Here is a 14,543-nt window from a genome sequence, read left to right as displayed (position 1 = left end):
TTTCTTTCTTTCTTTCTTTCTTTCTTTTTTTCTTTTTTAAACTTATCTGGCTTTACTGATGGCCCCACACAGCTGCTAGTCTCTCAAACTCAAAAACCTCACTCTTGCCTCGCCTTCATCTCTTTTATCCAATCAGCCATCATATCTTCCTGAGTCTTTCTTCTTCAAAATGCCCCTTATATGGACCCCTTCCTCCTGCTTCTCACTGTATCCATCCATCGAAGTCTTGAATTTTCATCACCTGGAAACTGAAGGAGAGACCTCCCAACAGGCAGGACTCCCTCTCTTTCCTTGCCTACTTCTTTCATACTCTCTTTTCTCTTCCTTTTTCTTTCTTCCTTCCTCTCTTTTCTCCCTCCCATCTCTCTCTCTAAACACACACATACACACACACACACACACACACACACACACACACATATATATATATACTAATTCTACCTTCTTCAAATAGTGGCTTTGTCATGCTGTGTTCTGTGTATCTTCTCTAGGATCTGTTAATCCTCCCTCCCAGACCCCATACTCAGTGTTCTCTGTGACCTTGGTGACCTTGTCCACCCAGTGCTGGCCACACTCCCTGATAGTAAAGCGGGAGCTGCTCAGGTTCTACAGTCAGGCCAGGTTGCAGCCCTACATAGCCGTAGAGATCTTGAAGAAATAAACTATTAATGTGGAGAATCTCTAAGGGAGCCAGAAATATCCCCCCTTGACTGTAGATTTTAAAAGAGTAAGAGTAGAATTGTTTGGATGTTTTAGATGTAGGAGCCTTTGGCTAATCTGGTGTCCACTTCAGATTTAAGTGTGTACCCGGCCACATAATAGTTGCATTTTCTACTGACAAATTCTGAAATGCCTTTGGCAATTAAGCCAAAGAGATAATTTCTCTATCAGCCCTTCCTGGCTGCATTGCTTCTACTTTATTAATGGAATGTACATGTTTACTCCAGGGTCAAGCTTCAGTAGACCCGATGAGGAACTTGAATTAAAGGGGCTGTGCTTTGTGACTCCAATTAATGCTCTCTATTGTAATTTTTCCTTCTCCTTTTGGTTCAGTCAGAAATTTGTTCCTTCTTAATTTGTTCTGTTGAGAATTTGGTATGCCTGTTTGAACATAACCTATGAATTCCTACTCCTGTCATTCAAGAGCATCGTAGGGTCTTGCTGCATCTCCTCATCCTCCTGCGAAGCAGGTCAGCAAGGCCTGCCTTGTTCTTCACATAGCCCTCTTATTCTGTTCCCTCTCTAGGCAGAGTTTTTCACTGAAACAGTAGTCAGGTTTCTGGTTCCCAGAAGAGGTTCCCAGAGGGTCAGAATGACCCTTCTATGAAGAGCACTAGCTACAAAATTAGTGCTGTAGAGATGGGAATGTTGATCTAAAAAAGAAGTAGGTCTTGACAAAATGTTTGAAGACTACCACAGCATGAATCCCTACATTTCCCTTCTCCATGGCAATAGTGTGCCATATACCATTTTGCTTTTATTCTGAAGCACAAGTTATGTTTTGCAAAGAGAACATTCACTTAAAAAATAAATTGACCGATTGGATCAATTTAACAGCAATTTCCAGGCTTATTTTCTATTCTTTGGCCTTTTTTCACTGGCTTACATGCTCATTTTTTTTGAAAATTTTTTATAATTGTAGGTGGACACGATTATTTTTTATTTTATTTATTTATTTTTATGTGGTGCTGAGGATGGAACCCAGTGCCTCACATGTGCTAGGCAAATGCTCTCCCACTGAGCTACAACCCCTGCCCCTACAGGACCAGTTTGATGACTGTTATGGAGACAGAACAGAGATACTGGGCAGTCCTCTTCTTGGTTGTACAGTTTAGATGGGAAAGAAGACATGAGGGAGATAAAATCTGCTTGCTTTTTTTTTTTTTTTTGGTGATCAGCAAGTAGTAAGGACCATGTGTGTCATTTCTTTAGAGACTTCTGTTTCCCCAGAACTTTAAGGGAAGGGGGACATGAAGTGCCACATAAATTGGAGAAAATTGCCACTTTATTCTAAACTAAATGTATTTCTACTAAAATTAAAATTCACAAGCCAGATGAAGGAAAGATCCCTAATAATAGCTAGTCATATTTAAAATACTTTCATCTTCCATTTTTTTAAAGTGCCAGCTTGAGTGCCTCTGAGAGACATGGCAGGATCAAGGAGAGACTGCCAGAGTCTGGCTTGTATGTGGTTAACAGCAGAGAGTCTGATGTAACTGGAAATCACTTCCCTCCCCTGGCTCCAGATCCAGTGCCCCTTGCACTGGAATGCAATTCCTTGGTGGAGAGATGGTTGCAAAACGACTCAGACCAGCCAGAGTTTCTGGCTGAGAAATAGTGGGAGAAAAACTTTTAAGTTCCTGGTGAATACTAAGACTCTGCTATTTTTAGGGAAGATAATAAGGAAAAACAAGCATTGCGGTAATGGTCTTACTTGGGAAACCTAGAGATTTCCAGAACAAGTGGTGTGTGTATATTTGTGTGTAACAAAGTGCATGCATATGCCCATGTTCAGACACAGATATACATAGGTGCTTACAACCAACAATGTAGCTGCTGCTTAGCAATTTTCTTGCCTGTCCTTCACCATTAACCCTCAGTTGAAAGAGATGAGCTTCATCAGCTCTGTACTACAGGACACTGTAATCAGCAGCTCTCTCCACAAAGTAGGACCTCTTCATTTCTTAGCATTCCATCTGCCTCTTACATCTTCTCAGTTGTTCCAGAACAATCCTGGGGTTTCTTTGTGCTATACTTACAGTGCTTTGGAAGTTCCTTCACATAACTCATTCCTCCAAACATGCATTGGGTTTCTCCCATTGAGTATATGTGCAAAGCAAGGTTCAGGCCACTATCCTTGATTGAAAGACACACAGTTTAATAGCACACAGCACTAAAAGGAGCCAAGACATAGAGGACAGGTAGCATCTCCTGAGGTGTTTCCTAGATATCTGACCATCTCATTACCTGTTAACCAGTTTGTCTATATAAAATAATAACAGTGATGAGATTTTTTACTTTTTTATTTATTTTTAACAAACTTAAATTGTTATTTAGTCCAGTGTAACGATTCCAAGGGAAGGGCAGTACTTCAGCTTACATGCGCTATTGGATATTAGTATTCATTTCTTCAACAAATATTTTGAGCCCCTTCTATGTGCACAGCACTGAAGACACAATGCTGAGCCAGTCATAGGGTGACAGATGCGATCATACAAGAACACATAATTAAGACTTGTGACATATGCTTTGAAAGGAAATCACAGTGTGCTATAAGAGTGTGTGGTAGAACCTCACTTATTTGGGAAGGAAAAACAGTCTTCTCCAAGTGGAGTCACTAACATTGGCTAAGGGTGTGGGAACATATTGGTGACAGCCAGGAGAATAGATGCAAGGATGAGTGTCATGTGAGATGACAGCATGTGTAAAGTCCTGTGCTGGGAAAGGGTTGGAAGACCCACATTGTTGGGGTGTAGTCAGTGAAGTTTAGGAGCCAGTCCACAAAGGACTTTGCAAAATGGGTTAAGATTTTGGAATTTAAACCAAGTACACTGAGAAATTATTGGAGGATTGTAAACAGGAGAACGAATTGCTCAGATTTATGTTTTTAAACGGACTCTCTGGTGCACTTCTATAATATATTGAGAAATGAATGAGGGAGGGTGTGGGAAGCAAGAATGAATTGAGGGAGAGCATTAACATAGAGTTAAGATGACAGTGATGGTGGTTTGGAGAAACACAAGACAGTGTGGGGGAAAGTGGAGGCATTTGAGATATGCTTTGGGGTTAGCATGCACAGAATTGATGTTGAGCTGAGGATGGAGGAAGAAGAGTCGAAGATATGTGCTAAATGATTGGCATAGTGAATAGATGTACCATCTAGTGAACCACGGAAAACAGGTAAGAAGCAAATTTGTGACTTAAGAACAATAATTTAGTCTTTGGGTATACTATCAAACAGATGCATGTAGGATAGATCCAAATGGAATTGTGTCTTTAAGTTTGGAATGCTAAAAGAGGTTTAAATGTTGGTACCTGGAATTAGTATATATAAGAAAAGGTTTAAGGAGAGTTTGGAATACGAAGAGGAAAAGACCCTAGATTTGGGGCACTTAAGGGTCAAGTAGAAATGAAACCAAACAAAGAAAAAAATTATCTATTGTTATGATAATAGAAACAATGAGAGATTTTCAATGAAAAAAAATATGTCAACTCTGAATTATAGCACTGTTACATCAAATATGGCAAAGAAAGAGATATGTTGCTAAATTTAGCATCAGAACCCAGGTAGCAGCCAGTGCTGACCACTTAACCTGTGTGCCAGCTGACCTTCCTCACAGCTTGGTACCATCAGTCAGAAGTTGTGTTGCTGTTGCTTTGGAAGTCACACTGCATCCTTTCTGCATTCTTTTCAGGGAGAATGAAGTTGCAAAGTGTCTCCCACGTGGAACTAGAAATATTGCTGTGGCTATATTTTGGGAAAAATACCCTCTGCCACATATACCTAAATTTCCTCTGTCTTCCTGTGATCCAGTGCATACCCATTTAAAATATTTATCATTTCCTGAATCTGTGGTTGCGAAATGCCCTGATTATATGAAAGAGCCCAAGATACAGACAGACCTCTCAGAATTCCTAGAGAACAGTTACCTTTCCTGATTCCCCCAAACCTTCATAACCCTCCTCCACCCTCATTCTCAGAACATGACCGTTTCATTTTAGTGAGAAACTTGTTATCATGAGCACCTTTGAGATACTGCTTGGTTTCTTCCCATGATCTTTCCATCAAAGCTCTTAAAACACATGTCTCCATTTACCTCCTTATAATTCAATGCAGCTACTCTCCTCAAATGTTTATGGCTCCCCAGAGGCCAAATCCTGTCACTGTTGTTGGGGCCTTATCTTAAGAAACTTCCTCAAATATTGACCCTTCACTCTTGCCTGACATTCTATGCCCTCGTCTTCCTCTTACATCACTAGCCCTTCCTCCACTGCCCTTTATTACCACTTGTTCCTTTTCTCAGCAAAACATTGTGTTCCCCCCCCCCCTCAGGAAAAATGTTGTATTTCCCAGAGCCCATCGTTGGCTAGATATTTTGTTTAGCTTTCACTTTTTCCTGTGTGATCCATTTATATTCTTGATTTAACTACATATAACTCCATAATCATTGTCTCTAGTCCAGGCCTCTCCCTCAAAACCAACCTACTGAGCATGTCTGTTTTCCTGTGGAGTTGGGCCACAGCTTTGAATACAGTGCATCAAAACCTGATGTCATCTCCCTGTGCTCCTGTACCACACTACACCCATAACAGCTCACTGTATTCTAAAAAATCTAAGAAACATCCTGATGCCTTACTTTCTCTCATACCTCCTTAATCCAACAAATCACCGTATTTGCAGATTTTGACCTTTTGGTGTTTTTCAGCTCTGTTTCTCCTCTAAGCCTACTACCCTGGCTCTTGTCCAGGCCTGTGACCCACCCAGACTACTAGTCTCTGCCTTGGCTCCCTACTTCAAGTCTGCCTTCCATATAAACCAGTATGCTCAAAATGAAACCCCAGTGCAACCACATCACGTCTCTGCAAAAACGTCTGCTGAGGACACAGGATCAAATTCAAGCTCCTCCACATCCCACAAAGCCACTGTGGTTTCTCTCTTGTCCAAATCTAGGTACTTACCTCCACCACTTCCAGCCTCATATTTTATGTTGCAAAAGCATTAAGCTGCTTAGTTTCCTCTAAACAACGAGCTATCTTTTATACTCATTCCTCTGCTTGTGTTGTCTTCTCTGCCAGGAGAACAGGTTGAGGTTGATGCCTCATCAGGTATGTGGTTGATATTGCTTCAGCCTTGAAAGAGAGAATAGAAGTATGCAAGGGAAGGGGTGTGAGGTGGCAGTGTGTAGGGCAGGATGGGTGGATGTCTGTGACAATGGGTGACATTTGCTCAAACCACATTTTGTGCCATAAGCCATTAGCTTGCTTTCTACTTCCGTATTTTAGCCTGTCGTATATCACATCAGTATTTGTTGTATGCACAACTTATGGAAATTTGATGTTTCAAAAGAAATTTGGTAGAAATATGCCATTCCAAAATGCATACCATACTCTACCAATAAAAGCATCTCCTATAGCACTGTTTTTGTTTGATTCTCCAATGTCCATTCTACCCCAAATAGTTTAAGACAGTAAGTTCTTAAAGTGTGGTTTCCAGGCACTCCTGAAAAGTCCTGTGTTTCAACATCACCTAGGAACTTGTAAGAAATGTGAATCCTGGAGCCCCGTCTCAGACCTATGGAATCAGGAATTCTGGCAGTGGAGTTCATCAGCCTCTGTTTTAATAAGGTTCTCTGGGTGATTCTGATACATGCACAAGTTTAAGAACTGCTAATCAGACAATCCTGATAGTTCCATTCTCTCTACTATGAACTGACTTAAAAATATATAGGTAACTCAGTTCTGCCCAGTGAGAAGTAAAAAGTTGGTTAGGGCAGCAGTGAGCCTTGTGGGATAATTATCATTGCTCCTAAGATGGAAATGCAGAAAAAAGTCCATTCTGTATTTATCTGAATGTTGTCATGTCTGGATGTGACATGACAACATGCTGAGAGTGGCAAAGCCGGAAAATGGAAAGAACCTGAAAATGGAAAGAGCCTTCAGGTTCTCACAAAGCCACCAGGACCTTGTCTTGCCTCTGGAATACGAATTAACGTTTCCTGATGATTACTTAATTCTGTTCCAACCATTTTGAAACCAAGTGAAAACCAGCTATCAAATTCACTTCTAGAATGTAGTGGTCATGCTTCACTTGAATGATCAAGTAATGATGCTCCAAACACTTTTCCTGGCTTCCCTGAAACACAGGACTCTTCAGGAGTGCCTGCCCAAGCTTTCTCAGCTTCACAAACACTCTGTGCCCCTTCATTCTAGGTTGGCTATAACTTGTATCCTTAGGCTCTCATTAGCCTCCAATCTACCAGGCTGCTCTTCTGCAGATTGTCCTTTGTCATCCTATCATGGAAGAGAATTATAATGCACATATGTGACTCATAGATTTCCCCAGCCCAGTACTCCCAGATCCACTGTAGGGCTCCATACCATTACAGAAGATTGCATCCCTCTCCCACCTAGGAGTGACCTCAGCCTTATCTTGCCTCCTGCTAAGATCCTCAGCGAAGATTAATGCCTTACTTGTCTAAAAGGAAGTAGTTTGAGACACAATCCACCCACTAGGATGATTAATATCCACTTTATAATGTAGAGTCCTGTCGCTTTCCTGGTCTCTGACTTCTGCTTCCATCCCAGATTATGTTCTTGGCTTTGCCTCAGTGACATTTTAAGACCCATTGAAGTTTTTTGTTGTTGTTGTTGTTGTTGTTTTTCTTTTTTCAAAAACAACAAAAGAGCAGGTGAATTAAGGTGAATTCAGACCTTAATTCCAAGGCATTTTCCCTGCTTTTTGCCATCAAGATTTTCAAACACATGGAGTTGAGTTTTTGCTGCAATCTGAGGATTGCTGATCAGCATGGGGATAAGGATTAGAAGGAGGAACTGGAAATCAAGCAACAATTGGAACCTCTGTGCCAGGTCTTTAAGAAGATAAATCCACCAGACCTTGAGGACTTTAGAACTAGAGGTTCCACCAGAGCTTGCAGACTAACTCACCTCGTGTCCCCCTTTGCAGACCAACCTCATGGGTTGCTTAGAGTGCCACCATGCTCTCGGGCTGTCATACTCAGTTCTCCACTAATTGGCTAATAGTCCCCTGTTCAAATTTCCAGGAGAGAGAATTTGACTGAGCTAGTTCATCTATGTCTTCTGTATTCAAGCAGAGCCTTTAGCACCAGATGACCTTGCAATCATTCACCCAGATGGAGTGGCTTCCCTAGGTCTTCCCTGCACTGGTGACAACCCCAGGTCTAATCAGCTGAGATGATGGAATGAGGATGAGGGTGAGGGACAGGGTCACTGGGCAACCACAGGGCCACTCTTCCTCAGGGCATAGGTGAGGGTCATCTTGCAACTGAGACTGTGATTCAGGCAGTTTTCCTTAGAAGAGCCGGTGGGCCTGGCTAGGACAAGGATGGCAGTGTGACTGTGTCACACAGTAAAGCTTTTCCCAGGGAGCACAAGGGAAAGCTGACTTCCAATGAATGCTTGACATCCACACTTTGACTCAGCAAAGTGCCCTTTCCAGCTTCGTTACTTTAGCTGTCATAATTTCTAAGGAGCTTCCATTGAGGGAAGGCCCAAGCTTAAATAATGTTCGGAGTCTTCTTTAGGAAAAAGAAATATAAAATTGAGGTGCTAAGTCATGGCAAGCTTCCTTAGCTACGTATAAACCCTCCTGTGCTTCCATCCTCCAGTTCTGGGATTCCTCTGTGGTCATTGCTTTGAATTCTGCCCACCTCTTGTGCTTACAGCCTGAGGTCTTTCTGATGAGCTAGACACAGGCTAGTCTACACCTTCATTCCCTAAGAACAGTGATACCCGCAAGGGAGCCATAAGTAGACTATAAGCAACTTGGTGTTTTGAGAGGACACAAACATGTCACAAATTTCAAATGTATTATTATTATATTGAGTTTAATTATCACTATTTTGCCGAAATATTTTTACTTTCTAGCTAGTCATTCTTCAAAATGCACCCATGCCTCAAAGATGGAAGTGGTCAATTGTCAGTGGTCTTTGTGATTTGGCAAACCTTCATTTATCAGGGAACAGTTTGTCATAGCAAGTGTGTCTTCAGGCTCTTGATGTGTTGCTGCTTGTATTTGTTGAATTTGCATTTTTTTTCCTGAGACCATTATATTGTATTATAGCTACCAATTCACAAACATGGATCAGTAGATCCAAAGAGATTCATAGTGATGCAAATTTTGAGACAAAAATATTGATGTTTTAGCTCAGAATAATTGCTAGCTTTATAAACATTGAACAGCACTCCATTTAAAAGGGAAAAATTCTAACAAAGAAATATGGCACTATGGGAAAAAAAGAATGACAAGCACCATGGAAAAGCTGAGTTGACGAGATTTCGTTAGCATATTGTCTAAGATGAAACAATGTCGGATGGGGACAAGAACTATCCATGTTTCTGTAGTAGCATTTCCACAAAATATACTGACATATCTGTAAACTAACTGAGGAGTTTTTTTTTTTCCCCCTCAAAAGGAGACAATGTCTTTTTTCTCTATGAAGAAACTGAGTTACCTGCTTTTGAGTTGCCCTCTGAATCAGTACCTTAACAAGCACAACTGCTCATTTCTGGGTGCAGGTATGGACCAGGCTTGCTCAAGAAGACTGAATAGGCGTGCAAATGCTATCATTGCCTTGAGTTTATTCTTTCCCAACACCTGATGGAGAGCACAATGGATGGCCTATTGTTTGGCACAATTTAAAACCATGATTGCTTAAACTGTAAAAGCATGTTTTCCAGAGACTAATGTAACTAAAGCCTGGATTCAAATGTTTGCCTCCATCGTCCAAGTAGACACAGTCTTCCCATGTGAAATGCCAGTCAGTTGTTTAAAGAATTGAGAGTGGTCTTTGGTTACCATTCTTTCTATAGTATTGATTCATTTGCTCAATAAGAATATGTAAATCCACCTGGCTAAGTTGTCAGGTAGTTTTGTTGTCATTTCTGATGACTTAAAATTGGGAAACAGAATGAGAATATTTAGAAATAAAAAATACATTAGAGCCAGGCACTGTGGTGCATTCCTGTAATCCCAACTACTTGGGAGACTGAGGCAAGAGTTTCATAAGTTCAAAGTCAACCTGGGCAACTTAACAAGACACTGTCTCAAAATAAAAAGGTCTGGGGATGTAGTTCAGTGGTAGAGCACTTGTCAAGAATGTGGAAGGTCCTGGGTTCAATCCCCTGTACTGCAGTTCAAAAATAATAATAATAGTAATGTTATCCAGCTTCCTATTAATGTAACAAAATGCTGCCTGGGATAATCAACTGAGAAAGATTAATATTGGCTTGCAGTTTGGGAGGTTTCAGTCCATAGTTGGTTGGCCCTGTTGCTTTAGGGCCTGTAGTGAAGCAGTATATCGTGGTGAAGAGTACAGAGTAGAGCAAGCTGCTTAGCTCATGATAGACGGAAGAAAAAGAGAGGAAGAAGAAGAGATCAGGGTTCCATAATCTCATTTGAGGGTATGGACCCAGTAATTTAACTTTCTCACAGTAGGCCATAACTCTTCAAATTTCCACCACCTTCCAGTAGAACCAAGTTGAAGATTGTTTTAGTCAGTCTTTCATTGCTGTGACCAAAAGACTCAACAAGAATGACTTAGAGGAAGAACAGTTTATTTTGGTTTATGGTTTCAGAGGTTCATAACATGATTGGCCAACTCGGTATTTCTGGATCTGAGGCAAGTTAGAACTTCATGGCAGAAGGACATGGTTGAAGAAAGCAGCTAAGGATATGATAGCCAGGAAGCACAGAGAGAGAGCTTTGCTTACCAGGGACGAAATATTAACCCCAAAGTCACACCCGAGTGACTCTACTTCCTCTAACCACACCCTGCCTGACTACCTTTACCACCCAGTCAATCCATTCAAGTGGATTATTGCAATGATTAGGTTACATCTGCCATAATTTAATCATTTTACCTCTGAACAAGCTCATATCTGACACATGAGCTTTTAGATATGAGGTGGACACCTCATATCTAAACTATGGCAAGGACCAACCTTTATTAAACACATGAGTCTTCAGAGGCATTCCAGTTTCAAACTATACTAAAGAATAAGACAAGAAAACAAATGGATATGGAGCTTTCCTATAGCTCAAATGTTCATCTGTTGCCTGTTGCCCATTGATGTGAAACTACAACTACTATTATTACTATTGTTTTTATTTTTTTATCCTTTTTTTGTCTTCTTGCTCCACTTTATAAGAAAACAGTTAAACTTCATTTTCTAATCTACCTATTGTGGGTTTTTTTTTTTAAAAAGAGATTTTTGCTTATTTTCTAATGTCCCTATTTTGTAACATTTTGTTCATGTTTAATGAGTAAAATATTTTTCTCATCTGCATAAGGATATGACTTATTTAATTTTTCTTCTATCTGAGATAGCTCTGTTGTCTTTTCTCATTTGCATCTTTCAGTTTGCTATTATTTATAGGATATGGAAGCTTTCCTCCAATGGCTAAAGTCTTTGGCTACATGTTCATATCAAAGAATAAGACTCAGAAAAGCAGATTAGAATGCCGTTCTGTATATATTGGTGGATTTTGTCAACTATGTTTTATTTTCCAGGTTTGATAGTGCAGGTCTATAATTCCATTTTCTCAGGAGGCTGACAAAGGAGAGTTGCAAGTTCAAGTCCAGCCCCTGTTTAAAATAAGAAAAGGGAAAAAAGAAAGTAAGAAAGAAAGGAAGGAAGGAAGGAAGCAAGTTCGCTCAGTGGTATAGCATTAAATAAAGAAGAAGTGATTCGGCTGTCAGTATCTTTAGTGTAGTCTAACATGCATATTATGTTTAACATATATTTTTCTGACCTTAATGTATTCTACACTGAGACTGTTCCATTTCTTGCTTGAAAAATTGCCAAAATTGTGGCAGCCAGAGTAGGCGAAGTCATGATAGTCAACACTTAGTATGTGAACTCCCTTTATCTCTCTCTATTTCTAATTACATCCATTCCTCTGACGGTGTCTGAATTCTCCAGACCACAATCTCCTCTGTCTTTGTTCATTTTGTGTTGCTATAACAGAATACCACAGACAGGTTGTTTATAAGGAAAAGATATTTATTTCTTAGAGTTCTGGAGGTTGGAAATTCCAAGGTCAAGAGGCCAGCATCTGGTGAGTGCATTATCCCATGGCAGAAGGCAGAAGGGCAAGAGAGCACGTGCAAACACTTGCTGTTTCTCACAAAAGAAAGAGACAAAGGACACATAAGAGAGGGCTGAATGTGAATTGATAACAAATCCACTCTTGCAATAATGAACCCACTCCCATAATAACATGAGTCTGTTCACAAGCGTAGAGTTCTCATTATTCATGAGGGCTCTTAAAGATCCCACCTTTCATATTCTTGCATTGGGTATTAAATTTTGAATACTCAAACTTTGGGGGACACATTCAAACCATAACACCCCATTCTTACATTGTCCAGAAAAGCAGCCTTTTCTTCTTGGTATAGAAGGAGGAATCTGGGCATTTAACTACCTAAACATATTCATCTAAGCTTCCCATTAGTAGCCTCCATTTCCAATGGTACCCAATCGTCAGCTCTTTAAAGACTGAGGTTTATGGATGAACCAGGTGATTCCTAGTTTTTTCCCACTGCCAGATTCAGGTTCAGCTTTCTTGGACCGGTTCATTCAGTTAGGTATTTTTCCACCTTACAGACTTCTATTTTCAGTAGTTGTAGTCCCCCTTCCCACTTATCATTCTTTGTTCTTGTTTGTGCCCCTTTTTAATTTTCAATGGATTTGGGGTAAATAGAGCTAAATGGATGGTTTTCACTGTCCTAATCTTTAATAGAAAGACTCCATTGTTTCCTATTTTGTTGTTGTTGTTATTATTTTAAGTGTGTTTGAAAAATGGTAGACATTATTTTTAAGAGTTTTGTTATTATTTTTTTTTTTTTGGTGGTGCTGGGGATTGAACCCAGGGTCCTTGTGTATGTGAGGCAAGCACTCTACCAACTGAGCTATATCCCCAGCCCCCTTGTTATCATTTTTTTATCTTTACCATTTCTGTTTTTTTCTACCCATTTCATAGTTGCATACATTTTAATTGCTCATTGTAGAAAAATTAGACATAAATATGTAATATACATGTTAAATTAATAGATTATTTTTCAAGCAATTTTAGGATCATGGCAAAATGGAGAGGAAGGTACAGAAAATTCCCACATACCCACTCCCCTCTTCCCTCCCGTCCCTTGTATACATACCGACTCCCCCATCACCAGCATGAGTCCAATGCATTTGTTATAATCAATGAGCCAACATTAGCACATTTTTATCAACCAAAGTCTGTGGTTCACATTAGGGGTCAATCCTCATGTTGTACATCCTGTAGGCTTTGATAAGTGTGTAGTGACATGTGCCATGACAGTAGCATACAGAGCCATTTTGCTCTCCTAAATACCCTCTGTGCCACCTATTCATCCCTCTTTCTCCTCAAACCCATAGTTTGTTTTGTTGTTGTTGTTGTTTTTTTTAAGTTCAGGCCTATTTTTTTTTTTTTATCTTTTTACTGCCTCTATAGTTTTACCTTCTCTAGAATGTCATAAAATTGGAATGACAGAGTATTTAGCTTTTACAGATTGCCTTATTTCACTTGATTATGTGTATTTAGGTTTCCTCCATGTCTTCTCATGGCTCGATGTTCATTTCCTTTCAGCACTTGCTGTAGTTTAGATCTAGTCTATCTTCCAGAGGCCCATGTGTTAAGAGCTAGGTCCCAAGCATGGCACGTTGGAAGGTGGTAGACATGTATGATGCAGGGCCAACTGGGAAGTGTGCCTTCACAACGGATTATGGAACACTGGTTTCTTCCTTTTGTTCTCTTTCACTCCCCAACCAAGAGGTAAGCAATTTTTTCTGCCTCACCTTTCTACTACAGGCCCCAAAGAAACAGGATCAACTGATCATGAACTGAAACCTCTAAAACCATGAGCCAAAATAAGCCTTTTCCCTTTTTAAGTTGATTACCTCAGGGTTTTTGTTATAGAAAACTGATTAACATAGCACTGAATAATATTCCATTATCTGGATATATCACAGTTTATTAGTCCATTCATCTACTGAAGGGCATCTTGGTTGCTTCTATTTTTAGTATCTGTGACTAAAGTTGATATAAATATTGATGTGAACATTTTTTTTTTAGATTTTTTTCGACTCTTTTAGATAAATACCAAAGAACACAGTCACTGCATCGTATGGTAAAAACTTTAGTTTTATAAGAAACTGCAAAATTGCCTTCCAAAGTAGCCATACTATTTAGAATTCCAACCCAAAATTCAGAATTCTTATTGCTCCACATCATCTCTAGCATTTGATGGTGTCAGCATTTTGGATTTTAGCCATTGTAGCAGATGTATAATGCTACCTCATTGTTGTTTAATTTGAAGTTCTCTAATAAGCATCTTTTCATATGCTTATTTTCTATCTGAATGTCATCTTTGGTGAAGTGTCTGTTCACATATTTTGTCCATTTTTTAATTGAGTGGCTTATTTTATTATTGCTGAGTTTTAGGATTTTTTTTTTTAATAACAGGTCTTTATCCCATACATGTACTTTCTCCCAGTGTCCAACACTGCATGCACTTCAGGATTCAGAGAGAACCAGACCCAGTCCTAACTTTTAAAAGACTTGAATTTGTTATGAGCATTTCCCTGTGTCTCCCAAAAAACTTAATTAAAAAAATTGATGATTATGACCCAATGCTCAGTTATATAAAATTCCCTAACATTGGACCATTAGTTTGCTACATATGTGAAATACTTATGAATAATGCTGCCTGAAACTTCTTTGTGCACAAATCTTTGCCCATATTTCAGAAAATTTTATTGGG

The 14,543-nt window shown here is 39.7% G+C and overlaps 1 protein-coding gene across 5 annotated transcripts in view; it reads left to right on the top strand.

The window, feature by feature from the left end:
* Ica1 (islet cell autoantigen 1) overlaps positions 1-14,543 on the top strand; it is a 144,960-nt gene that overhangs the window by 57,535 nt on the left and 72,882 nt on the right. The gene's annotated exons all lie outside the window — the stretch shown is intronic.

This window comes from Marmota flaviventris, chromosome 1 (assembly GCF_047511675.1).
Source record: "Marmota flaviventris isolate mMarFla1 chromosome 1, mMarFla1.hap1, whole genome shotgun sequence".
NCBI lineage: Eukaryota > Metazoa > Chordata > Mammalia > Rodentia > Sciuridae > Marmota > Marmota flaviventris.
Note: the sequence above shows the minus strand (reverse complement) of the source record. Positions and strands in the feature narration are given on the sequence as shown.